The following is a 25,541-nucleotide window of genomic DNA, read 5'->3' on the forward strand; positions in this document are numbered from 1 at the left end:
AATACTGAGTTAGATGAACCAATGGCCTCCCTCTGTATAAAGCAGCTTCCTGTGTTTCTAAAAGGATTGCAAAGCACACTGCACTCTTCAAAGTGCCATGGAAGCAATTGGTTGTAAATCTGTGGACCAACTTTAAAAGCTTTATTTTAGGTTCCTGCGCTTCCCTGTAATAAAGCCAACTTTGCAGACTCTGCGTGGGATTTGTATTTGCAGACAAGATTTCAGTGATGTGATGTTGCTAACCAGAACAACTTGTAATACTTCCCTGGATTAGAAAGCAACATTTGACCTTAGCTGGGATTATTATGTATAATGCATGAAAGCATTTTGAGTCTATTTTTCACAATTAATCATGGATAAACCAATTCCATGGTGGAAAACAAAACCGAATACAAGACACTGGGATGCATTTGTTTGCAAATACATTGGCTTGAAGTTGTTAGCAAGATTTGCGGGTCAGCTTCTTGGAGAAAAAAACACGATATTTATCCCCTCTGCATTTTAAAATGAAATGTGTATATAGGAAAGTGAGCGCCTTTTAAAATATATTGATTAGTGTAATCTGTCTTTAACCTGGACTATGTAGATGTAATTTTCCATGCTTTCCCCTCTCTGTCTGATACTATTATTCATGCATCAATCAAGGTCTGTCTTTTTGTCCACATACAGCCTCAATCATACTTTCGTTGCCCTATCATTTTCCTTAATGTTGTTCAGTTATCACTCTCTTCCAGTATTGCAAAGAATCCAAAACATATTTCCAACGATGTTTCTGGTTACATCAACAAATAGTTCAGGAACCCTTTACTTCCTCAATTTCTAGGACAGGGGGAAAGCTGCAATTGACAATCAATTTTTATTCTTAGACCAGCACAAGGTAAAACACGACAACAATGGTGTTAAGAGCAGTCAAAGCCTATGAAGACAGTAACTGTAAAATTAATGCTACAGTCTTATTGTTGCCAGAATATAAAATGAGAACAGATCCAAAATCTATAAGAAGCCATAAAGTTTTGATTTTTTTAAAAAAATAGATGCATAGAGGTTAAAGAGTTAAAGTTAACGCTATAAAAACTACATGATCTGTAAAATCTATAAAATGTCAGTAGGAGCTATAGAATAGTTTAAAAGTGAGGGTTAAACATTAAATTAAAATATGTAAAAATGATTTAATTAAAATATAGTAAGATGAGAACTGTGTGTCTGAAGAGCAGGGCTGGCAGTGCTTCAAGTACGGGCTGTGTCAGGCCTGGTTAGTTCTTGCTAGGAGCCAGTGTGGTGTCGTGGTTAGAGTGCTGGACTAGGACCGGGGAGGCCCAAGTTTAAATCCCCATTCAGCCATTAAACTCACTGGGTGACTCTGGGTCAGTTTCAGCCTAACCTACTTCATAGGGTTGTTATGAGGAGAAACTCAAGTATGTAGTACACCGCTCTGGGCTCCTTGGAGAAAGAGTGGGATATAAATGTTTTTTTTAAAAATGTTGTAAACTGCTACACAGAACTTGGCTACATTATGTGTTATAAAAGGGTTGCTGTTGGAGAGTTGTAGGAAAATGTAGAATTGGCTTGTGTAGCCTGGCAAGCTTGTAAGTAGAGGGAGAATGAGGGAACTGCAGAATAGGCAGGGTAGGAGGATAGTAGAATAGGCAGGGTAGGAGGATGTGCTTGATGGTTTCAGCTTGTCCACTATCACAGGGGCACAGTCATTCCTGGAAGGGGATCTTTTTGTATCTCCCATCTAACACAGCCAATGTAAGGGCACTGCAGCCAGAGGTGCTCTTAACCCTGGACTGCCGGGCCGAAGTCCGGGGCCTCCACACCCTCTGCCCCCCCCGCCACAAATCCTCTCTAGTCTTTCCCGGGTAGTGTGGTTGCCACGCCAGCGGTCTGCACTGTGCCAGGCAGCCGAGAGAGGTTGTGACCTGTGCTGGGTGGCCAAACGTGACCTATGCATTAGAAACAGAGCAGGGAGAAAGGAAAGAAATATGTGAGATGGGAATATGTTAAGTTGCATGTTCAAATGTTTGTGCTAATGCATATTTGCATAAGTATACCTGTTTTATATTCTTACATTCTTGGGAATTCAATTGCTGTTTGTGCCCTCAAGAACCTACCGTATATACTCGAGTATAAGCTGAATTTTTCAGCACCCAAAATGTGCTGAAAAACTCAGCCTCGGCTTATACTCGAGTCATCTATCTGGCCGTGCTAAAATGTCCCCCTGTAATAAAGTACATACTGGTCACAATATACCCCACTGATGTCTCAATTAATGTAATTTTATTGGCATTTATTTTGATTATTGAAACTCACCAGTAGCTGCTGCATTTCCCACCCTAGGCTTATACTCAAGTCAATCAGTTTTTTGGTTTCTTAGGTAAAATTAGGTAACTCGGCTTATATTCAGATTGGCTTATACTTGAGTATATACGATATGTGTTAAAAATATTCCATATGTCACAGTGTGTGTGTGTGGTGGTGGTGGTGGTGGTGGTGGTGGTGGGGCCTCCAAAGGCCTTTAGGTCCATGTTCCAAAACTACCTAGGTGCACCTTTGACTTCAGCGAGCTAAGGTGAAGGCTCTTCTGTGGTTAGAGGCCTCTAGTTGTGTTAGGTATGGAGGGGGTGCCACTATTTACCACAGGCTTTCGGCAATAGGGGCCCTGCTTAGGTCAGTTTGCTGCTCTCTGTCCAATATGTGCTGTTTGAAAAGCATCCTGGCCTGTTAATGGACCAAGGAGAGTAGTTGGGCAGGGAGAGCCTGGGTGATGTTCATTTTGCCTGCATGGTTTGTTTGTTTGCTTATATTCGATTTCTACACTGCTTTTCATTAGAATAAACCCAAAGCAGTTTACAGTATAATTAAAACAATGCACAATTAAAATACAAAAAGTACGGATATTAAATATAAAAATAAAATATCTCTATTTAAAAGTTTAAAAACCTATATAAAACAGTAACACAAAAAAAGCTATGTAGCAACAATTAAAAACTGTATTCTCATATAAAAGTCTGGGTGTTGACTTTAAAACATGAGAGCCATGTTTTAACCTGCTTTCTAAAACTGTGCTGCAAGCCAGCCGGGAGAGCATTCCAAAGCCTGGGGGCAATAACTGAGAAGGCCCTGTCCTGCATGCTTGACAGCTGAGCCTCTCTCATTGTTGGCATGTGGAGCAGAGCCCCTTCTGATTATCTTGTTGAGTGCGTGGACACCCTTGGGAATGGGCACAGGCGGCCCTTCAGATATCCAGGGCCCAAACTGTTAAGGGCTTTAAAGTTCAAAACCAGCACCTTGAATTGGATCCAGAAACAACTGGGTAGCCAGTGCAGCTCTTTCAGAATGGGTGTAATATGATTCCAACAGGTAGGTCTGGATAAAATCCTAGCTGCCATATTCTGCATTAACTGCAGTCAAGAGCTCCTTGCCCGACCATGGAAGATTGGAGACTGGCCTATAACTATCCATCACTGAAGGATCTAGGGAAGGCTTCTTAAGAAGTGGACTGGACTGGACAAGCTCTAGAGGGCTGATGTTGGAGGAGGGGCCCAGTTGGGCTCCATAGAGAAGTTGCGCCAGCAAGTTGACTTCAAATAGTTTGAGAGCTGCAGGGATATAGTGGCCTCCTCCTGACTGGAAGAATTTTAGGATGGTGGCAGTGCTCCTCTGGGCGTTTTGGATGACATTGTCTGGACACATTTCAAATTGGCTGTCGGGCAGGCTATGGGGTTTAGATGGCCTTGGTTGGCCTGTTCGATGATCTCCAATTAGGAATTGACAGGGGGAGTGTGACTTTGTTGATCCTTTTGGATCTCTCAGAAGCTTTCGGTGTCATCGACCATGGTATCCTTCTTGGGTGCCTGAAGGGATTGGGCGTGGGAGGCATGGCTTTGCAGTGGTTCCGCTCCTACCTCTCAGGTAGGTTCCAGATTGCTTGGAGACTGTTGCTCTTCAGAACAAGAGCTCTGGTATGGACTCCTGCAAGGCTCCACACTGTCTCCAATGCTTTTTAACATCTACATGAAACTGCTGGGAGAGATCAAGAGGGGACTTGGTGCAGGGTGTTATCAGTATGCTGATGACACCCAAATCTATTTCCCCATGTCAACTTCATCAGGAAATGGCCTAACTTCCCTAAATGCCTGCCTGGAGGTGGTAATGGTTCTGGATGAGGGAGAACAAACTGAGGCTGAATCCAAGCAAGACAGAGATACTAATTGTGGGAGATTGAGACTTAGGAAGTAGTTTAGATCTGCCTGTTCTGGACAGGGTTGCATTCCCCCGGAAAGAGCAGGTAAGTAGTCTGGGAGTACTTCTGGACCCAAACCTCTCCCTAATTTCTCAGGATGAGGCAGTGGCCAGGAGTGCTTTCTATCAACTTTGGCTGATTTACCAGCTACGTCCATTTCTGGAAATAAACAACCTTAAAACAGTGGTGCATATGCTGGTAACATCCAGGCTTGACTACTGCAATGTGCTCTGTGTTGGGCTGTTTTTGTATGCAGTTCAGAAACTGCAGTTAGTACAGAACACAGCAGCCAGGTTGGTCTCCGGGTTTGCCCAAAGAGATCATATTACACCAATTTTAAAAGAACTACACTGGCTGCTAATAAGTTTCTGGGTGAAATACAAAGTGCTGGTTATTACCTATTAATCCCTAAATGGCTGGGGTCTGAGGTATTTAAGAGAGTACTTTCCTCTTCATCAACCCCACTGCCTGTTAAGATCATCTGGGGCAGTCTGGTTGCGGTTGCCACTGACTTGGTTGGTGGCAACTTGAAACTGGGCCTTTTCTAGAGTTGCTCTAGAACTCTGTTTCTCAGTTAGGTGCTAGAGCACTAAGCACTGGTCAGTGGTGGATCTTCCCTCCCTGAATCCGGCCCGCTCCTCCGAAAAAGCTGTAATTTACTACTTATCTTTAATAATTTTAATAATTTGTTCTTTATTCATTTTTATCGTGTTACCTATGATTTTTAATGTTGGGATTTTTATACCGCCTAGAGATTTACATATCAGGCAGTAAAAAACATGATAGATAAATTATCTGGGTTACCATGCTATTATCCAGTAAACTCAAGAATTATTTTAGAAGTTGTTTCAATATAAGGCTCCTTTAGTCATCGGCAACATGACTGTGCAGCCATAATCAGACCTATATTTTGTCTAAAAGCCAAGTATGCGTCTCATGCTCTGGATGTTAAACATCTCTTTGTTTAAGGAACCTGTGTTTAGGGTTCATGTATTTATTAGCAGCATACAAAAATTACATGACTATGATATATACTGATAATTAACTTCTTTAATGAAGCTAATACTTGGTAAATTAAGCTTCTGCCAGTTCCGTTATCATACATGCTTTTCTTTTAATTGGATTTTCTTTCGTCTGCCAAACTGCACTGAAGAATATTCTGAAAATTCCTTAAGAGCAGACTTTTGCACCTCTCTAGGCGGTCTTAGCCCTTTGAAACCGATATGGATGTATTGTGCTTTTATTCACACATAATCCTCAAAGTTAACCTGAATTTAGCTGTAGAAAAGAATGGGACCTGTATCTTCTGCTATCCCATTGTTCTTTTCTCCTAAGCTGTAAGGAATGTTCCTGAGATGCAAACCCCACTTATAGAATTTTAGTGGCTAGCAGTGAAGTTGCTGGAGTTTTGAACTGAAGATCTTTTAATAGAAACCTAAGAAAAATCTGTGTGTGCAGGGAACACTGTTACCTGGTATGCATTGGTCCGGTGGCCTTCAACCAGGGCTGATATCCTTGGGCAGTTGCCTAGTGGGACCAACTTCTGTTCCCTGACCATCTGTGCCCATAGCCTTCATGCGGTGATGGAATGACTCTCTGTGCTGAGAAAGTCAATATGACTGGGGGGGAAACTTCCATTCCCATGAGAGAGAAGAGAGGTAGCGGTGATGGAGCACAACTCATGCACCCAGTTCAGACATAGTGCGGAACCGCACATCCAATGGAACCTACTGTTCTGTGCCCCTGCTCTCCAGTTTGTGTTTTGATGACCGGGAGAGCTGCCTCTCTGTAGTTAGTGAGACTGCAGAGAGGTGGGGGAGCTGGCTGTGTGGGTTTCCTTCTTGACAAGAGGACAGCCTGCACAGCCAATTGGCCGGAGTGAGGGAGGAGTTTTCTCCCTCAACTCCAGCTCCGTGGGCCCCTAACTGAAGTGCCAGATTTTGTACATAATGCTGACACCACAAAACTCCACTCTGACCAAAGGTTCAGAGTGGAGTTTGGCAAGGGAAACCACAGGTCCCTTTTCGCCCTTAACTCTAGTTTTCTGAGTTCGGACAACCAGCTTGGGAAACCAGAGGTGAAGCAACCTCCTGTTTCCTATGTTGCCATGGAGTGGATGTAGAAGAAAGACAAATGGAGGAGGAGTTCTGCCATAGCTACTGCCTTGCTCCAGAGGCATGTTTCTCCAGCTGGAAACCAGCGAACCATTCAGTATTTATTTGATTGATTGATTGACTTACCGCCCCTCTAAAATGGCTCAGGGCAGATTACAACAGGATAAAAACAATTAAAACCAGTTAACAATTAAAATCAAAACTATAAAAGAAGAATAAAACCAATTTAAACATTCAAACAGCTAAAAACCCTGGAAAACCAGGGCAACCATTTAAAACAATTTAAAACAGTTTACAGTAGTTAAAAAACCCTGGAAGGCCAGGCCAAACAGATAGGTTTTAAGGACTCTCCTGAAAGATAGTAATGAACTCAAATTACAGATTTTTGCCAGGAGTGCATTCCACAACCCAGGAGCAGCTACAGAGAAAGCCTGCCTCTGAGTCACCACCCAACGAACCAATGGTAATTAGGCTCTCATTGGTGATTATTCAATACACACATAAATGGCAGCCTCTCTTACACATACATTTCTTTTAATTGCTGATGGTGGGAGATCTTCACATTCCTTAATGTTTATCTTTTATTTTAGGTTCATTAAACTAGACTGAGGTATTAAGAGATTATAATTACCATTTCTCCTATCTATTCCCAGCTTTTTACCACCTGTAGGATGTTGTTTGATAACAGTTCTACATTATGTGAGCTGGTGTCTGCCCCCAAAGTTGGGTTGGTCAGATTTCCAAATACAATTACAGTTGCAGACCAGCAGTTGGACAGCTGTCCACTCTTACCCCATAAGGGCCATGGCTCAGTGGCAGAGCCCGTGCTTAGCATGTAGAAGGTCCCAGGTTCAATCACTGGCATCTCCAGGTAGAATTTAGGAAGGCTTTCTTGTCTGAAACCCTGGAGAGCTCCAGTAGGTGTAGACAATACTGAGCTAAATTGTACACCACCCAGAGCTTTTTTCAGGGGTGTACCAAGGTTGGAGTGGGCCCAGAGACAAGGTTGGAGTGGGCCCAGAGACAAGATTTTAAAATGGGCCCCTCGCTGCCTTCCTCTCCTCCTGGACCCATGTCTCTGCTGCAGAAGAACATTAAAGACACATGTAATATAGTGCAGCAGATTAACAGACAACCCAAATTGTCATCTGAATCCACTCCAAGATATATGGACCAAATGATGGGGGGTTGTTCTCAAACCCAACAAAACAATTTGCAAAATATGGGAAAGGCAACTTTTAGAAATTACATGCTGCGTTTTAAGTATATGGATTTTCACAGTAGAGATTTTCCATGGTAAAATAACATGTCTTAAAGAGCAATGCAAATTTATTTATCATCCAAACAATCCTGCAAACCAGTGCTTGGATGTGGTTCTTTCAGAGTTTTTCCAATCTAGGGTTGTCACCAAGTGACTCAGTTTGAAAGCCTTGACCCTTATTTCAAAACACAACCACACCACCTAAGACTTTGTGCTGATACATATTTATAATAAAACTGCATTCCTGTGTACACTGACAGGGAAATCAAGCATCTTTCCCCCCTCCACACATATGCGCATGCACACACACAACATGGCACACTGGGTTCTTGAGGGCACAAACAGCAACTGAACTCACAAGAATGTAATAATATAAAACAAGTATATTCATGCAAATATGCATTAGCATAAACATTTCAACACACAACTTAACATATTCCCACATCCTGCATAATTCTTTATCCACTCCCCTCTCTGTCTCTAAAGGATCCAATATTTAAACAACTGAATTTCCAAGAATATAAAGATGTTAAAAAAACAAGGTAATGGGGTATTTTTAGGGAGGATGAGGGAGGCCTTGGAATTATTGTTGTTTTTTAATGCAGCTTTGGGGGCTGGGTAGGAAAGAGACCACCATTCAGAAAAGCAGGAGCTGCTTAGCTGCTCCCTCATGCCTCTCTTTCCTGGTTGCACTCTTTCCCTCATCATAGCTGAATGGAGTGTTTGGAAGTAAGGCATTGAGCCCCGCTCCCAGCTTCCCTCCTGCTCCTGCTGCTTTTGCTTTTGCCAGGACATTTGCAGAGTTCAGGAGTTTTGCAAGTACAGAGAGCAGACACTGATACAAAAAATGAAACATACACAAGACAGACCCGATCTCCACAAGGGTGCTCTATTCTCCACGCCCCCACACACATGAAACTCTTCCCCTTCCCTCTTTGAAGAGAGACAGTTTGCAAACTGAAGTCCAAGCTCCACAACTGGCAAAAAAAAGGGGTGGTGGGGTGGAGGCTTTTTTCCCCTTGACTATCTTGGAGAGGAGAGCTGGTCTTGTGGTAGCAAGCATGACTTGTCCCCAAAGTTAAGCAGGGTCTGCCCTGGTTGCATATGAATGGGAGACTTGATGTGTGAGCACTGCAAGATATTCCCCTCAGGGGATGAAGCCACTCTGGGAAGTGCAGAAGATCTCAAGTTCCCTCCCTGGCTTCTCCAAGATAGGGCTGAGAGAGATTCCTGCCTGCAACCTTGGAGAAGCCTCTGCCAGTTTGTGAAGACAATACTGAGCAAGATAGACCAATGGTCTGACTCAGTATATGGCAGTTTCCTATGTTCCTATGACTTCTTTGTAGTGTCTCCCACCCTCTTCCACCTCCAGGTACAGCCTGGGCAATAGAAGGCAGATATAACAGTCCCCTCCCCTAACAGCAGGACAGAGCTCAGCAGCGATCCAAACAACTATTCTCAGCTACCTCAGCCTGCCGGGGAGGAGGAAGCTTCACTGAGGGAAAGTTTGCTTCTCTCCCTCCCATCGCCTTGGGCTCCCAGAAGCTCCCTCTCGCTCTCACAAGCACGTTGCATGGGTGGGGAAGCAGGGAGAGATTTGGCAGGCAGGCAGCTGCCTTTGCTCTCCCTTGCAGGCATGCTGCATGGCAGAATTGAGAGGGCATGGACTGGCCTGGGCAGGGGGGCTCTCAGAGGCTGTGGGCCAGGAGACATTCGTCTCCCTTTGCCTCATTAACCGTGCACCTCTGGGCGGTTTATAAATGCAATAAATGAATAAATAAATAAATAAATGATGGAGCAATGGTGTGATTCAGTGTAAGGAAGCTTCATGTGTTCAAATAACCCTGTCCCTCATTTGCAAGGGGCGGGGGCAGCACCAATGTTACAGGAAACAGTGGACAGCACCATCTGGGTCTGTATCATGTGTTATGCATCATGTGTCATGATGCATGGGCCATGTTGACCTTGTGAGTGAGAGCTCTAGGACTGCAACCTCTGTTTGGTCCTGGAGCAGTGCTCAGCTACCGATCTGCAGTGCAGGGCTAACTGGTAGCTTACAGGCACTGAGTAAGAATTTTCTCAACATTCCAATTATTCTGCAGACTTTCCTCCCAAACTAGAAACCTTGTGTAGCTATTGTTGGTGTTATGTGCACAAAACCAGTGTGTATGCTTGAGTTTGCCTGTCCAACCCATTCTCAGAAACACTTGCACAAAACCTTGTGTCATTTATTTACCGTATTTATTTGCACTCACGGGCTTGATGTGTATGTGAGAGGGAAGGAAGGAAAACTAATAGGAAAACCAGGGCAACATCCAGACTAATTAGTCATAACTATCACCATTGAAACCAGTGAGACAAGTTAATCATGACTAACTTAAATCCCATTAATTTCAATGAATTTAGTCATGGCTAACTGAGTCTGGATATTGCCCCAGATATGTGCATGGCTTTGATTAATCTACACCATTGATTGATTTTGATTGATTAAGCGCCGTCAAGTCGGTGTCGACTCTTTGTGACCACATAGATAGATTCGCTCCAGGATGATCTGTCTTCAACTTGGCCTTGAAGGTCTCTCAGTGGTGCATTCATTGTTGTCGTAATCGAGTCCATCCACCTTGCTGCTGGTCATCCTCTTCTTCTCTTTCGTTCAACTTTTCCCAGCATTATGGACTTCTCAAGGGATCAGGGTTTTTGCATAATGTGTCTAAAGTATGCCATTAGATTCCTCCGAATCCTGATATCACTTTGGGCTGAAATGTGAGCAATTGGTGTCAATGTGGAAAACTTTCCAGGATGTCAAATGCCTGGAGAATCCAGTGCAGATTATTTGAGTACCACAGCTGGATGCTGTGAGAATGCAGATCTATTGCATGGTACCTACCTATGGCACATTCTCTTCGTGCCATTGTGGAATGTGCCATTTGTGGAATGCTGTGAATGATATTGCAGTGCATTAGGAAAACATACATAAGGTGCATCTCTAGCAAGTGATTGGGGAAACTGCATCTGTTGAATTTTTGTCTGGACACAGCCTTCTGTCGTGTCAAACTAGAAAATAAAGTAAAAGTATGGGTGCATGGAGCTTATTTTGTAAAATAAGCATAACATACAGAGTCAGCACTATTGACATGACGTGAAAGTTATGGTGACTACCTTAACTTGCATTTTCAATATTTTTTAGAACATGAGTGAAAATTATAAGCCCTTTACTCTCATATTTAAACTTTAGGGTTTCTGGGTTTGTTTGTTGTTGAAATTTTAATCTTTAAATGAGACACACAAACAACATGGTCTTTAGTTATTTTATTGTGAAATCTGTACGGGTCTGAAATAGACTTTGTTCAGCTAATTCCTTTGCAAGAACACTGCCAGTGTTTGCAGGGGGGGAGTCACCATTGCATGGATGGGTCCAAAGAGCCCGGGCTGCCCTGCCCCTGGAGCCACCCCTGGTACCCTAGCCACGCCCCCTGTGACTGATGTCAGATGCAGGGGTGTGGCTATGCTTCAGCGCTGGCTGAAGCGTCTTGCAAACGGGGCACACAGCCCTGTTTCTGCATAGGGCCACGCCCCCTGCATCTGATGTCAGGTGCTGGGTGTGTGGCTAGGGTGCCAGGGGCCACTGCGGCAGGTTGCACCCAGGCTGTTGGCAGCTTGCTACACACCTGAGTGTTTGGTGTTTTACATCATTTCATATAATGTGCACAGCAGAAAAGAAAGGTTAAGTCAGTTTGCATTTCACAGTTTTAAGCCCTCTAGCATTTCCAAAGGACTTCTGGCCCCTCCTGCTTGATGGCTTTTTAGAATGTCAACACAACACATCACCTTAGTTTCCCATCACTTGTGAACTTATCGTGGGAGTAAATATGGAGCTGGCCTGCTCTTAGATATGAAAGGCTAGGCTATTGATCATGCCTTTTTATACTTCCACAGAAAGCTCTGATCTTTGGGTAGATTTGTGTGAATAAATATAGAGTAGCGCCTTTTGACCCTCCAGTGGGGTCCATGATTAATGCCTTGACTTTTATTCTGTTCATAGTACCAAAATGGCTAACACCAGACTAATAGTCTCTAAACTGAGAAGTCATGGGAAAGTTGCATCTTTGTCCAGCACTAAATATTTACTTCTGATTGTGATTATTCATAGGATCCCAAATGGAAAATTTGAAAATAAGAGATGGTGTCTGAAATTAACTGCTCCCTTCTGCCAACATGAAAAGCTTTGCAGGCCTTTGGCATAAAATAATGAATGGAACCTGCTTTTGAAACTTAACAAAGCTAAAGTGAAGCTAAAGAATTGCAGAGCAATTTATAGCTCCTGGGGAGAATTGAATTTTTGTATTGGATTCTATTCAACTGTGTACTAGCAAAGTGTCATGATGGTGATAGCTGAATGTGGATGTAGGAGGGGGTATTTTACGCTCTACAGTGCTCATACGCTCCACATACTCTGCTCTCCCCTGAAGTATCCCTGTCAGTAGAGGCTGAGCCACCCAGCAGAGTGAAGGCAAAGCTTTGTCTTCCCCACAACAAGATCCCCAACTGCAGAATGTTGCCTCTGCTCATAGGAGTGAATGGCACTCACTCATTCCTTCTGTGAGAAAGTAAAGGTATTATCATGGATGCCATTGTGGGGAAGTTTAAAACCTACCCCCTGCCCTGGAACCTCCAGTGACTTGCGCTAATAAATGAATCCTGATTCATTCTTTCTGCATGGAACTTTCTTGGGTTTGGTTTCCTAGTCTGATTTGTTCTAAGTGTAGATTCTCTGATTGCAGATGAGAGTGGATTCATGGTATGTCATTGAAAATCTCATTTGCTACCAGAGAATCTACACTCAGAACACTTCAGAAACAACAAAACCCTGTACCCCATGGGTTACCAACCCATGGGGGTGGTTGGCACCCTCTGTGCACTACACCACCACTCTCTCTGGGCCACCCCAGCACCCACTAAGTGCAGTTATGGGGCTGCTGAAACCTCAATTCTTCCTTATGGAGAAAAACCTTAAAGATGCGTAAACTTCAAAAATCACTTAAAAATCAGCCCTTTGCCCAATTCCGTTCAAATAATTCTGGTAGCTTCCTTGACCTTCTTGGGAACTACCACCCACCACACTCTCCACTCTATGCCACCCCTTTCCACCTGACGTGAAAGCAATACATTTGCTGGAATCCTCATTATTCCCTATGTGTCATGCCCTTGAGCTCCGACAGCGAGGAGGAAGGGGAGGCTGGCAGCTTTCCGGCTGAGTCAGGAGTATCTGAGGGGCAGAACCCGGCTGTCAGTGTTCCTGAGACAGCTGTGATAGATCCAGCTGATGGTTTAGAACAGGCACAGCAGCCTGAGTCAGCAGAAAGTGTGAGAGACCAATTGGAGGGAGAACTGGGCATTGAAACACCGTTGACACCACAACAACGCAGGTGTTCTAAACGCAGGACGCAATTAGAAGCTGTTTGGAGGAGCAAACGCCTATCGCTGAGGGCTGACAAGCCGTAAATTCCTACCAGCTGGGAGCTCTCAGCTTGCTCCATAAATTAAAGCACCAGACTCCCACTCATTGCTGAGATTCAATGCACGTCATTCAGTTGACAACGTCCAGCCAAGCCGTGAACTTCCCTGGCCGTGGGCCAGACCTTGACAGTATGAGGAATTAAAAAATACTTTAAAAATTCACCAAAAATTTGAGGAGTGTCTGATTGCCTTGGGGTTTTGTGGATGGTAAGCACCCCTGGGTGCCTACTGCCCACCCCACTTTGGTGCCCCTAGGTGCTCCACAATAGGGGACAATGGGCTGGTTCCTATGAGAAAAATAATTAAAAATATTTCAAATATTCATAAAAAATCATAGGAGTGTCCGATTGCTTTGGGGTTTGGGTGGTAGTTGGCACCCATGGGTGCTCCACAATAGGGAATAATGGGCTGATTCGAGTCCCATTATACCCTATGAGAAAAAAATAAATTTCAAAAATTTATAAAAGATCGTACATGTCCGATTGCTTCAGGGATTGGGTGGTAGGTACCCATGGGTACCAGCTACCACCCCACCCACTTTTGGAGGTTAAAAGCAGTTTGAACCAGTTCAAATCAGTACAAATCAGACCCTCCCCAGTTTGGTACAAATTCGAACCTGCAGCTCGAACCTGATGGCTGGTTCAGTTCGAATTCGAACCATCGAACCAAACCGGTTTGAATTTGAACTGTTTGCACTTCCCTAAGGCCCTGTTCTAGCTCCTAAACATAAAGATACATCTGTCCACCGCATGTCACCCCCAGTCTGATGATCAAACTGAGAGAACCAATGCCACCCTTGAACAATATCTCCTTTTTTATGTCAACTACCAACAGACCAACTGGAGAGAACTCTTGTCCCTGGCCGAGTTCATTTATAATAACTCCATTCATGTGTCAGTCCGACAAACCCCGTTTCCCACGACCTACGGGTACCACCCGTGTCTGTTTCCGGGTTCTTGTGGCTCCTCGTCCCTTGTCCCAGCTGCAGACCAATTCCTTGAGGAACTCCAAGCAGTCCATGCTGTGCTGAGGGACCAGTTGACTCAGGCCAAGCTAGACCAGAAGCGATTTGCAGACCCCCAAAGAATGGCATGGTCTCTGTTGAAGGTGGGAGATCGGGTCTGGTTGTCTACCCAGCACCTTCCACTCTGTAGGCCTTGTCGGAAGTTGGATGACAAACACCTGGGACCCTTCACCATCGAAGCCCAACTTAACCCGGTTAACTTACTGACCTTACCGCTGTCCCTCTGGATCCATCCAGTATTCCACCGTTCGTTGCTAGAACCAGGTAGAACACCCTACCCTTGGCAGGGGCAGGAACCCCCACCGCTGCCGACATTGGTAGAAGGGGAAGAGGAATATGAAGTGGAGGAAATCCTAGACTCCCGAACCTGCCGCGGCCGTATCAAATACCTGATCAACTGGAAGGGATATGGTCCTGAAGATTGATCATGGAAGAACACAGAGGATGTCCATGCCCCTCAGCTAGTGAGCCAGTTCCATCACCCCATCCTAGTAAATCTCACCCCTCCAGTCCAGGGAGGGAGGACCCTGGGGAGGGGAGTAGTGTCATGGGCATGCTGGAAAACTCCGAGGAGGAGCTGGAGGAGGGGACGGAGGTCACAACAGAGGAGGGAGGGCAAAGACCAGAAGTTGCAAAGGAGAGTGAGTCCATCGCACGGGGAATTGAAAATGAGTTAGAGCTGGGTGAGGCAGCTCTTCTGGAGGAGATGCAATCGATCTTAGCTGTGGAGAGGCGTCACTCCAAGAGACAGCAAAAGTTAGGGAACTGCATGCGTAGAACAACAGGCAAAGCTGCTGACTCAGGAACTCTTGATTAACGGCATCGGGGGTCAGCCTATTTAAGACGACTGCACCACAGCTACCCTGCTGATAGCAATGTCAATTTCCTGTGAGCTAATCGGCTGTGTTCGTGTATTGCCTTGACCGTGTTTGGACCCTGGACTGTGTTGCCCTTGTCCGTGGACTTCGATTTGGACTCTGTTGGATTGATTGGATTTGACTCGGACTGAACCTGGTTTGGAGAATTTATTTCTGTACGACTTTTCTATTATACTTCTGCCTCTGCCTGTTTTACGCTCCATCTGGCTAGCCTGACAGATTTATGACAGTACTCTCTAAGAGGAAAGGAAGGATTGTGAGACTCAACAGGAAATGCCTGAAGAGTAATATCAGGGGTCATAGAGTAGAGACAGGTAGAACAGTTAGGGAGGCCCTTGCTATCTCTACTCCCAATGCCCCTAGTGCTCAATAGGATAGTTGGTGCAAAAGGTCTCTGCACTGGAACTTCATCTCCAACAGTAACTACCTTGTTGAAGCTAAGAAGGTTTAGGTCTGGTCAGTTCCTGCATGGGGGAAGGCTCTCTGGAAATCCTGGGTACATCACCTTGAGTTCCATGATTGGAGGAGGGGGGTGGGAGGGGGGATATTAATATAATCTTGTGCTGTAGTGATTATAGTTTTGGACTAGAACCAGGGAGTCCCAAGTTCAAAACCTAGTTCAGCCATGAAACTCACTGGGTGACTGTGGGTCAGTTGCTTATCCCTCAGCCAAACCTACTTCATAGGGTTGTTGTGAGGATAAACATAATCCTGCATATCTCTCTGGGCTCCTTGGAGGAAGAGTGGGATATAAACATGGTAAATAAATACAACAATAATGAGGTAAATATGAAATGGAGCAAACTGACTTTTCCCACAGAGTGAGGCTTTCCCCTGTGTTGCATTTGCTATAGCTCTCAAGCTATCTATGCTGATCAGGATTACTAGAATTCAGGAGGAAGCTGCTTCCTTTACTCCATGGAAATGATTGTCACTATACAGCCAGTATAGAAAAGACCCTCTCCCTAGTAGCCACCCACCAGCCTCACCTCATTTGGCAGGGGCCTCTGAAGGAGATCTTATGGTTGAGTTGAGACATATGGGGAAAGGTGCTCTTTCAGGTAACCTGCTCCCAATGAAATGATCTGTATATAAAAGCTAGTTTCCAACATGAAGTCTCACTAGTGTGACCAAGAAAGAAGTGGGACAGGGCTAAGTAGTTGTGATGACCACGGTTCTTAATGGCTTCCACTGAAAAATGTAAATGGGATGTAAGGTGGGACACCATCTGGAGGCCATGTTTGGTTTGGGAGATCAGAGAGGGGGCCAGATTTGGAAGAACAGGTCTGGCTCCATCCTTTCCTCTGCTGAGAGATGGTCTTTATGCTGGATAGAAGAGTGTGGAATGGGAGAAGAGATGTGCATAGGAACATAGGAAGCTGCCTTATACCAAGTCAAACATTGGCCGATCTAGCTCAGTATTGTCTACAAGGTCTGGCAGCGGCTTCTCCAAGACTGCAGGCAGGAACCTCTTTCAGCCCTTTGTGGAGATGCCAGGGAGGGAACTTGGAACCTTCTGCATGCAAGCTTGCAGATGCTTTTCGTAGAGCGCCCTCATCCCCTGAGGTGGAGGGGCTGGATCTCTTCCCCTACCCACATCACTTTCTTAAAAAGCCTGACAGGCCTTGAGTTTAAAACAAACATTCCAAAACAATTCTACACATGAGTTTTATATTTTAGTATGTAAGAATAATTTCCTGTTATGGTTGCCTACTACACCTTATTGTTATCTAAATTGTGCAAGTCTAGACTGTCTTTATAAAGACTGTTGACTTTGACAGAAGGGACATAAGCTTGGCTAGGAACTTTAAGCAGTGACAAACAAGGTGAAGAGAATATGTGAAACAAACCCATGTGACATGCTGAAGAGTATTTACTGAGTTTGCTTCAAAAAATATATATGTTCCAAGATAATAGCAGGTCCATTTTATATCTTGATTTTCCAATACTGTGCAAGATTACTAACAAAAGACGGAAAGGCTGCTATTTTATCCTTGGGGGGAGGGAGCCTGTATTTTGTAGGCCCTGAATGTTTTCAGGTAATAGTTGTTATTTTGCAAACAAAACACCCCCCTAAAAGTGCAATCATCTGTTAGAAATTGATTTCCAAAATGAAAAAGTCCTGTTATTGTGAAGCAAAACTAAGGAGACCCCCCCTTTAAAGATTAGAAAATAACCTAAATAAATAAATAAGATTAGAAAAGAAGATTTAAGATGTTGCTTTTTTGAGCCCCGCTGTTGAAGCTCCACAGCCTACAGCTGCTGGCTCCTCCAGTCTCAAACTCAGCACCAGCCTGTGCCCGTTGTTCAGAATGGTATCCCTCTTGGGCAAAACTCTATCTTATGCACCAGGGGTGTAGGGAAAATGGAGACAGGGAGTGGGGCTGTAATGGAGCAGCTGCTGCTCTGATACTACCTGGGGGCTGCCGGCTGCATCCCCTGCACTCCCCCTCACTGGGGAATGAGGCTCCACTAACAGTGCTCTAATGCCACCAGGTGTGTGGCGATTCCAGTGAGAACAGGTGGCCCCATAAGGGAGGTCTGTTCTCATTGGCATCTGGCATCATCAGGCCATGCTGGCATGGCTGCAGTGAAGGTGGCTGATCAGGCAGTGATAATCATGAAGGTTGCTGGTTGGATAGCTGGTGGTGAAGCACATAGACAGGCGGCAGTGGGTGGAGGGCATGGTGGTGACAAAGAGGAGGAGAGAAGTTTGTTGGGGGGCTACCACTGCCTCTCCCCTATCCTTAGATCTTGCCCCAGGGCCACTTCGAAACTTCTTACATCCTTGCTATGCACCATCCACTCTATGCCCAAAGTTTTCTGTCTGTTCTTCACCGCTTGGCTCTCTGCAAGGCAAAGTGCTTTCTTGGGGACAAAATATTGCTGCGCAGCCTTAGGGCAGTGCAACTAGGAATGTAGGAAGCTGCCTTCTACCACGTAGGACCATTGGTCTATCTAGCTCAGTATTGTCTTCACAGACTGGCAGCAGCTTCTCCAAGGTTGCAGGCAGGAATCTCTCTCAGCCCTATCTTGGAGATGCTGCCAAGGAGGGAACTTGGAACCCTCTGCATGCAAGCAGGCAGGTGCTCTTCCCAGAGCAGCCCCATCCCCTGAGGGGAATTTCTTACAGTGCTCACGTGTCTCCCATTGATATGCAACCAGGGCCAAAGGTGCATCTAGATAATTTTGGAGCCTGGACCTAAAGGCTTTTGGAGGGGCCCCCATCCACACAAACAGTATTTTAAACATATTTTTAATGTGACCACGCCCCTTGGGACAGACTAAAGAGGATTTGGAGGCCCCCAGGGTGTGTGGAGGCCCTGGACCTCAGCCCCTAAGTCCAGGGGTAAGAGTGCCTTTGGCCAGAGCAGACCCTGCTTAGCAAAGGGGACAGTTCATGCTTGCTATCCCAAGACAAGTTCTCCTCCCTTCAGATCAGCTCTCCACCCGGGATGGGAGCCTCTATGTGGGGCAGTGCATAGTGTGGTTGCCCCATCTGCTGTATCTGGTGCTGCCCTGAGAAGACGATCAAAGGATGTCCTCCTTTCCCTTCACCTGGCTTCTGCATATCCTTTCCAGCCCCTAAAAACTAACCAATGTTTGGAACAGCTTTGGCAACTCACCTGATGCACCTGATGATTGTGAGGCCTTAGCAGCCCCATCCACATAATTCTGGGACATCTGCTTTTGCAGCATCCTTATTTGTCTCCATGCAGCTCATTGGCCCACTTATTGTTCCTTCCTTGGTTTTCTTCCTAGCAGCCAGAGGCACTCTTACCCCAGGACTTTCGGGCTGAAGTCCAGGACCTCCACACACCCTGCCCCCCCCCCCAGTCCTCTTTAATCTGTCCCGGGTGGTATGGTAGCTGCGCCTTGTTGCCGGCCCGCACTGTGCTGAATGGCCAAGCGTGACTGTGACCTGTGCCGGGCGCTGAGCATGACCTCTGCTTTAGAGACAGAGGTGGCAGGAAATGTGGGATGGGAATATGTAAAAGCCTGGGCAAAATGTTTCTGCTAATGCATATTTGCATAAATATACCTGTTTTATATTTTTTACATTCTTGTGAGTTCAGTTGCTGTTTGTTCACTCAAAAACCCACATGTTAAAAATACTGTGTGTGTCATGGTGTGTGTTTGTGTGTGTGTGTGTGTGTATAGAGGGATGATACTTAACTTGTAGTGGGAGGGTGGATGGGCTCCAAAGGCCTTTAAGTCCACTCTCCAAAATTACCTAGGTGCACCTCTGCCAGCAACTTCCAAGAACAAGGCCTTCTGTGGCCAAAATATGTTGCTTACCTCTTACAGCTATAGTTGCCAGCTCTGACTGAAGCTATTCCAGGAGATCCACACACATACACACACCACCACCAATATTCTTTGCCATATCAAGCCACTAAAATCTTCAAGATGGTTTTCCTTAGTCAGGAGAGGAGAGCTGGTCTTGTGGTAGCAAGGATGACTTGTCCCCATAGCTAAGCAGGGTCTGCCCTGGTGTTATGGACGCCAGAAGTATGTGAAATATAGGCCTGTGTCTGATTTCATTTTATGTTAAGAAATGAAATGGTACCTGAACTTAAGGTGAACTGGCATACTAGATCTCCCTGCTCTGTGAAGGGAGGAGGTGATACAGCATTGTGTTGTTAAAATGGATATGCAAGAAACACAAAAGCCAGGCCTGAATGCTGAATGCCACTCATATGCTAAAAATGTGACTCAGACTGCTCTCCTGTTGCAAGAAACCTTTGTGAATCGTTGTCAGTAATGGCTTTGCTATGCCCAAGGGGGATATCTCAATTGCTCTCTATAGCGATTCACGTGAATACAGAGATCTGCCTGTAGACTTTAAATCTTACATCACTGATGCTACAATGTATTGAACGTCTCGCACACCTTTTTCATGTTACTTTAAATATAATCACACACTAGATAAGAGGTACACAAGAAATAATGTAATTGCTGTCTCACAACTAATTCTCTTACTAACTCCTCTGAATTTTAACACCTTGTGGGGGAAGATGCAATTTGCAGATCTGAGATGCAGACCCCCCCCCCCCTTCTCAGCACAGAGTTTACAGAAGATGAGATTCAGAGATCTCTCTGGACTGGCCAATATCCTGAATAATTAAGACTTTGTTCAGAAGGTAGCAGCAAGTTGTCACCTTTTTGGACACCCAGGAAAAGATGAGATCTATGAGAGATCAAGAGAAATACACTATAAGAATGAGGCTTTTAGACAGAGAGTTTAGCAATCTTTTGCCTACAGCAAAAGCTGCTCACGAGGATCCCAGAGTTTGCTGCTAAGCCGCGGGGCAAAGCAGGAATTCTGTCCATGAACAGAAACTACAGCAATGCCTGAGTTTTGCTGCCCAAGCTGCCTGATCTGAGCACTGCAACAACTCCTGTCTCCGCCTAAGACCTCAACTGAAAAGATCTCCGCTCAAGTCTCTGATCTTGGTAAATATGCTGCTCCTTTACAAGCCTTGGGTCCCTCCATCCTTTCCCCCTCCTTCTCCTCCCCCCCTCTTTTCCCCTACTAATTCCAAACCATGCCAGCCCTCAGCCTCTCTCAACCCCCCCCCCTTTTCCGTCTGTATCTGAACTGTATTAGGCTCTAGGAAGATTTAATTGCACACACATATGTTTGTTAGGCACACGGGTGAATATTGGTACTGGTTAGGATGTTCTGTTTAAATACTGTTAGCAGTATTGATAGAGTGCTCTGCTTTCTGGTTACTAGATTATGTTGTTAGTCTTTATACTCAATAAAGCCCATTAAACCTCTTTGAGGACTGGTTTGATCTCTTTCTTCCATGTGTCCAGATCATACATGGTCACTAATATAAAAGAACTTGAGCCAGACCTATTTTGTATACTAACCAATGAGCATATTTAGTATATAAATCAGGCCTGGTCTGTAACACTGGTTGCATCTGAATGGGAGACTTGATGTGTGAGCACTGCAAGATATTCCCCTCAGGGGTTGGAGCCGCTCTGGAAAGAGCAGAAGGTTTCAAGTTCCTTCCCTGGCAGCATCTCCAAGATAGGGCTGAGAGAGAGTCCTGCCTGCAACCTTGGAGACAATACTGAGCTAGATAGACCAATGGTCTGACTCAGTATATGGCAGCTTCCTATGTACCTGGAGATTGATGCAGATTCCTTGCAGCTGTGTTTCACAAACACTTTGGCTCTTGCTGTGTAGCCATCAGTCTGCTCTTCTCTGCACCTTGTATAGTCATTTAAACCTGTACAAAAGGGATGTAAAACACTTAAAAACAATCTCCTGCTTCATGTACTTGTACTGCACAAGTGTTGAGGCCCAGGAGAATCAAGCACGTTCTTTTTAAACTCATGTTGATGTCCCCTTGTTTCCCAGTCAAGACTGCAAAATAACCCAGATTGTAAACATCCAGAAGACATCCCAAAGGGGGAGAACAATTCAGAGATGCTCACAGCATAGTCTACTACAGTGTATGGATTAAGCATCATTCAGTGTAGAGCAGGATGGCCTAAGCTGCCTAAAATTGCCTGGGGGAAAAATCTTTAAATGTCAGGAGAAAGACTTTAATTTGCTGAGATTTCAGCTTCAAACACTTCTGGAGGAAAATCTTATTTCTCCCTCCTCTGAGGCTTCAATCCCATGTACACTCACCTGAGAGTAAGACCCACTGAACAAAGTGGGACGTATTTCACAGTAAACGTGCATAGAATTGCACTGGAAAACCAGGAACACATTGTACAGTTCACATGCACACACCACTGATAACATTTGAATTAGGCCAACCTGAGTCTTGGAATGGAAACCTCGAAGCATGTTCAAAATAAAGAATTTTGATTCCATGTTGCCAGCAATGCTTATTAAAAATGTCATCTCTCTAATCTCGTCTCTCCATTGCCCAGATTACTGTTTTTTTCATCTCCCCACAGTTTTTTTAATTTATTTATTTATTTAATATACCACCTAATATCGAAATCTTTAGGCAGTGGAAATATATTTGCACACATGCAAATATATTGCTGCCACAGATCTCTCCTTATCCCTGGGGGTGCCTGCTGGTGATGGGTAGTTTGGGTTCTCATTCAGGCTATTGTGCACTTGCAGCAAAATGGGGTGACTGCTGATGTGACAGAATTTTGGACTGTACCACTTCAGACTGCAGGGAAGGGATACACTTTTTCTGATTATTATATTTTTAAACCCTCACAAAACAAAAACTAGCATATATCCAAAGAGAGATGCAAACATGTTCTCCCTGATGTGCTAGTGTATTATATACGTGGAACTTTTTACATGGGGAGCATTGGAAAAAAGTGATCCTATTGTCTGAAGTGGTTCAGGCCACCTGCCACCTCAGAACTCTACCCCTTCATGCCCATCATTCTGTCACACAGGTCGGCCAGGCTGAAGTGATCGTGGTGTCCATGGGCCCTTTTGGCTGGATGTCACAGGGGTATGCTAGATCCCTTCCCTGAATGTTCAGCTTCTGTTTAATAAATAAATAAGTCTGTAGCCCTGTACTTGTGGGGATGCAAGGAAAAGTATGCAGGCAGTATTCTACCTGGTTATTCAGAATTAAACCTGACCCTGCCTTCTGAGAGCCACCTAATGGTGTAGCGGGGAAATGACTTGACTAGCAAGCCAGAGGTTGCTGGTTCGAATCCCCACTGGTATGTTTCCCAGACTATGGGAAACATAGATATATTTATTTATTTATATTTATTATTTATTCAATTTTTATACCGCCCTTCCTAAATGGCTCGGGGCGGCAGGCAGCAGCGATATAGGAAGATGCCGAAAGGCCATAATCTCATATTGCACGGGAGATGCCAATGGTAAACCCCTCCTGTATTCTGCCAAAGACAACCACAGGGCTCTGTGGTGGCCAGGAGTCGACAGCGTCTTGACAGCACACTTTACTTTACTGCCTTCTGACCAAATGAATACAAAAACACTGGGATAACTGGGCACATATTTTTACATTTTATAAAAAAGTAAATGTTTTGTTAAAACTCAATATGGTTAAGTAACTTTAAACATATCAGACTCTATGCATATTAGACTCTCTGACTGACATACTGCACAAGACTATGACAGCCTAGTAATAGTTGTGTCACACAAGAGTGAGCCCATTATTTGCAATGGGCTTACCCTTGTGTAACACCTTTTGTGAATGCAATATTATGAGGCTGACATACTCTTTTGAAGTATGTCGGCCCCTGTATCTAAGTTCTGCACCAATTTACCCTTTCTCTCTCATGTCCCTCTGTGCGTGCACTCTCTCTCGGGCTCTCTCACCTCAAAAGTTCTGGTTATAGGCCTGAGTGGAGGGAGTGAACAGTAAGGGGGCAGGACATTACCGTGTCTCTCCGGTTGTATTCCACTTCCCCTGCCTCCGCTGGTGATTTAACTCAAAGCGTACTATGCTGATGCTAGCATTTGCTCAGGAGATGGAGACAAATATGTCTTAAAATCTTCTAGAATTATTTATCCAGCACTTTTTATAAACACTTCTGTCATTTACCAAATGACATCTTGTATAGTCATAAATTTGCATCCTACCATGGACCCTTAAAATCTCATTATAGATAACGGGGTTTTCTTTTTCGCTTTATATCAGTGCATATTTGAAACTCTCATTTCCAAAGGTAAATTATGTATGAGGATGTCAAGCGAAAATGGGGTCTATTGCTGTTCCAGGGATTGCGCTTCAGAAGTTTAGTAATAAAATTACAATAAGTGAGTTGGTATTCTAATTCATTTTGACAGAAAACAGACCTTGCCTGTTTGTCTGGTTGAGAAATGTTCCTTTCCAGAGAAGATCCATGTTGCTTTCGCACCCACTGGGATAAAAACCATTTTCGAAGTTTTAGAGTTTATTTTGGAGACCAGCTGTATACTGTCTGATGATTCTTGCCATGTGACAAAAGCATTTCAAATTTCATTTTGGGCATTGTGTGTATATTTGTTCATTTGCAGATGGTTGGACACACATTGCTCCTGTTGTGTCTGATTGTCAACCCAGCTGTTTTCCCTCTAATGTGTTCCTTTGTGGTGTTTGGTTAAAACTGGTTTTCATACATTTCTCCTGTGTTGTTGCTGGCTCAACTCTTGGGGATTGTTTATATTTGTACTGCAGAAATGTCAGTTTTCCCCCCAAGGGGAAACTTTGTGCTGATTCAGAGTATCTTTGCAAGGTCTGGAATGCACATCAGGACATTTCCCCACCTGCTTCCCTTTGCATCAGTGTTGGGAAGGCAATTGTGTTTTAAAGCTCACAAAGAAATGTCCTAGATTAAGTGGCCAGCAACTGAAGGCCCTAAGCCATATCCAGCCCTCTTTGCTACCTGGACGCTGAGTTGTCAACCCAGAGGCAAAACAGATGTGTCAAAAGGACTTGTGAGTAATTATAAACAAAAATTAAAGTATGGTTTTTATTTACCTCAAAAAGAAACTGGTTTAGAAAACTGGTTTAGTAGTCATGACCCTTACCTGGAGCAGTGACTCTTAAGAGGTCAATCACTCCAAGAGCTCAGTCGAAGTCTGACCTGTTGAATCACCTTGTCCCATGGAGCTGCCTGTAGTGCTAAAACGTGCCTCACTGCCTTCCTGAGCTTGAGGGCTCTTGTTCACAGGACAACAATGTGGTGGCTAAGAGCCTGAGCTAAAAGTCAAAAAGTCTTTGCTTGGATCCTTGCCTCTGCTATGCATTTACCAGGTGGCCTTAGCTAAGCCTCTCAATCTCGTCATTCTGTCTGCAATATGGGGGCAATGGTACTCGCCTAATAGGTTTGTTGTTAGGATTTTAACAAGATCACACACATGATGTGTGTGGAACACTCAAAAGTGCTATACATGTTTATTATCCTAATTATCATGGCTGGTCAGAATAATTATGCATTGGTTAACTAATTAAATGGAACAAAATGTGGTTCAAATAATCATAAATGCCCCTTAAAAACAGATGAAGACAAGCCCTGTTCATGTACCAAAGCAGGTACTTTAACTTATTTATTTTTATTAATTTTTTTAATTTTATGTTATCTATTAATGTTGTGAGCCACCCCGAGCAGTAGTATAATGGAGGAACAGGGTAGAAATATTGTAAATAAATAAATAAACATGTAGACAAGGAAAGCAGAATCACAGCAAGAAGTCCTGTTTCCAATGTCTATGGCAGTGATCTTCACCATTTTTTTTAAAGCAGGGGTCACTTGGGTTAAAAACAAAAACAAAAAAACCCCTTCAGTATGAAATCCATTTTCTACTGGACTGACCTCTGCACTATACTGCACTTAGTGATGGGAAGGTCCTTTAAGCCCTCTCTTAAGAGCTCTAGGAGGAAAGCACTGGGAAAGGCTACACTTCCCAGAACTCTGTGCACATCTCCCAAAATGGTGCCAGAGTTTAAGAGGGCTCTGTTTCCCTTAAAGGAGCCCCCACCACCACCTAGCACTGGACAAAATGCTGCACTGCACAGTGAGAATGATTATCTCGGTATGT

General features: G+C 44.4%; 1 protein-coding gene across 3 annotated transcripts in view; it reads left to right on the forward strand.

The window, feature by feature from the left end:
• Window positions 1-25,541, forward strand: part of MTUS2 (microtubule associated scaffold protein 2) — a 498,194-nt gene that overhangs the window by 22,562 nt on the left and 450,091 nt on the right. The window lies entirely within an intron of this gene.

The sequence above is a fragment of the Hemicordylus capensis genome, chromosome 3 (assembly GCF_027244095.1).
Source record: "Hemicordylus capensis ecotype Gifberg chromosome 3, rHemCap1.1.pri, whole genome shotgun sequence".
Lineage (NCBI taxonomy): Eukaryota > Metazoa > Chordata > Lepidosauria > Squamata > Cordylidae > Hemicordylus > Hemicordylus capensis.